The sequence below is a fragment of the Triticum dicoccoides genome, chromosome 2B, assembly GCF_002162155.2.
Source record: "Triticum dicoccoides isolate Atlit2015 ecotype Zavitan chromosome 2B, WEW_v2.0, whole genome shotgun sequence".
NCBI lineage: Eukaryota > Viridiplantae > Streptophyta > Magnoliopsida > Poales > Poaceae > Triticum > Triticum dicoccoides.
In genome coordinates, this window is record NC_041383.1 from 190,047,498 (window position 1) to 190,050,793 (window position 3,296).

Sequence of the window (3,296 nt, forward strand, 5' to 3'; positions counted from 1 at the left end):
CAAGCTGGTTGCCAGGAAGGCTTTTATCTTCAGCAGAGAACTTTGACGTTCTCGATGCCGGCTTCCGGCAAGCTGGTCGCCAGGAAGGCTTTTACCTTCGGCAGAGAACTTTGACGTTCTCGATGCCGGCTTCCGGCAAGCTTGTTGCCAGGAAGGTTTTCATCTTCAGCAGAGAACTTTGACGTTCTCGATGCCGGCTTCCGGTAAGCTCGTTGCCAGGAAGACTTTTATCTTCAGCAGAGAACTTTGACGTTCTCGATGCCGGCTTCCGGCAAGCTGGTCACCAGGAAGGCTTTTACCTTCGGCAGAGAACTTTGACGTTCTCGATGCCGGCTTCCGGCAAGCTTGTTGCCAGGAAGGTTTTCATCTTCAGTAGAGAACTTTGACGTTCTCGATGCCGGCTTCCGGCAAGCTCGTTGCCAGGAAGACTTTTGGCGAAGAACTTCGTTGTTCTTGACACCGGCCCCCGGCAAGATCGTTGCCGGAAAGGCTTATGGCGAAGAACTTCGTCGTTCTTGACAATGGCTCCCGGCAAGATCGTTGCCGGAAAGGCTTATGGCGAAGAACTTCGTCGTTCTTGACGCCGGCTCCCGACAAGATCGTTGCCGGAAAGGCTTATGGCGAAGAACTTCGTCGTTCTTGACACCGGCTCCCGGCAAGATCGTTGCTGGAAAGGCTTATGGTGAAGAACTTCGTCGTTCTTGACACCGGCTCCAGGCAAGATCGTTGCCGGAAAGGCTTATGGCAAAGAACTTCGTCGTTCTTGACGCCAGCTCCCGACAAGATCGTTGCCGGAAAGGCTTATGGCGAAGAACTTCGTCGTTCTTGACACCGGCTCCCGGCAAGATCGTTGCCGGAAAGGCTTATGGCGAAGAACTTCGTCGTTCTTGACACCGGCTCCCGACAAGATTGTTGCCGGAAAGGCTTATGGCGAAGAACTTCGTCGTTCTTGACGCCGGCTCCCGGCACGATCGTTACCGGAAAGATTGGCCCTAGGGGCATTGCCAGCCCCCAGGCCATAACTGCATTTAAACATGACAAGTGATTAGCATCCGAAGTGCACTTAACTCGCTTGCGAATTTTGACTTTTGCTGCATATTCCCTATGCCTGCTGGAATGCTTTCTGGTGCGTATGATCCAGCCAGTAGCGCTTGAGGGAACGAGCCCTTAGCGGCTATTCAGGAACATCGCCTCCCGGAAAGGTTTACCTTCTTGGTTCTAGCGCAACTGCACAAGTTGCCGAGCGGACTCGAGGCAACATGGAGCGCAACTAGCCCCGAGAAGGCTCCTCGGCATACAGGTCTATGCAGAAATCTCAAATAAATAGCGCATGCTATCTTCCTGTTCAACCTCTCTTTGTACGTCCACCCTACGCTTTCTAGGGAAACTTGCCGGTGCAGGCACCCTTGCCGCGAGCGCCGAGTGCGGAACTTCAGCAGCCTGCTGGCGGGGTCGCTACCGACAAGCAATATTGTCGCAACTAGTTGCAGCTCGCTTAAGTTGTTGAGCTGACTCGAAACAAAGTAAGGGCGCTAGCGGCTCACTTAAGTTGCTGAGCGAACTCGAAGCAAAGTAAGGGCGCTAGGAGCTCACTTAAGTTGTTGAGCGGACTCGAAACAGAGTAAGGGCGCAACTAGCTACGAGTTGATTCCTCCGCGCATAGGTTTTCCGTACAAAGAACAAGATCTCCGAGGCGGATAACCTTATATAGAAAGGAAATATCTAAAGTTTCGCACGACTTAGCTTTTTCTGTTGCCGCACTGGCATCGTTCTTTTGCTCGCCCGCTCCTTAGGAGCCATGACGATGAAGATTTAGCTTGCGTGCACGCCGGATCGGATTCGCACAATCTCGACGCCCCCTACCTGGCGCGCCAGAGATGTCGGGGGGATGCTGATTCCACCAACACCTATGGGGACAGGGCCCCTTTCGGTTCGGTGGGGGGCGGAGAGCGCACAAAGAGCGGATCGAGGCAGTACACGCGGGCGATTTTACCCAGCTTCGGGCCGCACGGATGCGTAAAACCCTACTGCTGCTTGTTTGTGTGTATTGGATTCTTGCTCAGGAGCGATGGACGCTGGCAGACTGAGCGTGAGAGTGTTCCTGGTGTTGAATGAGCTGAACTGGCCGAACCCCCCTCTACGTTGCGCCTGGGCCTCCTTTTATACTTTAAAGGGGTCACCGACAGGTGGCAACGTAGACTAGAAGGGTAAAAATGGAAAAGGATGCGGTAGGTGCAGCTACCGCTACTGTGAATACAGTGCGCCCTACCTAACTCTGACGGCAGGGGACAAGGGCATTAAATGCCTGTCTGAGTCTCCTAAACAGTGCAAAAGGTGACCGTTAGGAGCGCCGCCGCTTGCCACGATGGGCTTCTCTTCATCTCCACTTGCCACCACGTACCCCTAGCTGCACGGCCTCCTGCCACGTGTGCTTGGGAGAGTCCTAGAGCGACACGTTAGCAAGTGTGCTGGAGCGCGGGCGCGAAGTGGGGGTTTCCCGCGGCAAGCTCCTTGCCGCGGCCGTCGTCTTGTCGTGTCCGGAAGCTTGTCGCTCGCCGGATCTTGCCGGGACGCAGGGCGCGTCGCGGCAAGCTTTCTTGGTATGCCTTGAGTGGCCTTCCCGGCAAGCTCCTCTTACCGGGGAATTGTCTCTTCCCGGCAAGCTCCTCTTGCCGGGGCCTTGGTTTGAGTACTTTGTTCTTGAATGGTCTTCAAGGGAACCACGGAGGGTCTTGGCGGTCACCCGGCAAGCCTTGCCGCGGGGCGCTGCAACTGCCCGTGCACGAGTTCGGGGTAATAGGGTACCCCTACTCTAGTACACCGACAATATTGGTGTAATATCTAATGTATTCCAACTTTTCCATGGTTCATACCCCCCGATACCACCCATAGATTCATCAAAATAAGCAAACAACACGCGAAAAACAAAATCTGTCAAAAACAGAATAGTCTGTAGTAATTTGTAACTACCGAATACTTTTGTAACTCCAAAAATACATAAAAATTAGGAACACCTGATAAATTTTTGTAACAATCCATAGCAAAAAGAATCAGATCAAAATCATGTTTCTGTGAATTATCAAAACTAATTTACTAGGCGCAAAAGTTTCTGATTTTCAGCAGGATCAACACAACTATCACCGCAAGCTATCCTAAAGGTTCAACTTGGCACAAACACTAATTAAAACATAAAACCACATCTAACGAGAGGCTAGATCAATTATTTAAATCAAACAGGAGCAAAAACTTATTGGGTTGTCTCCCAACAAGCGCTTTTCTTTAAAGCCTTTTTAGCT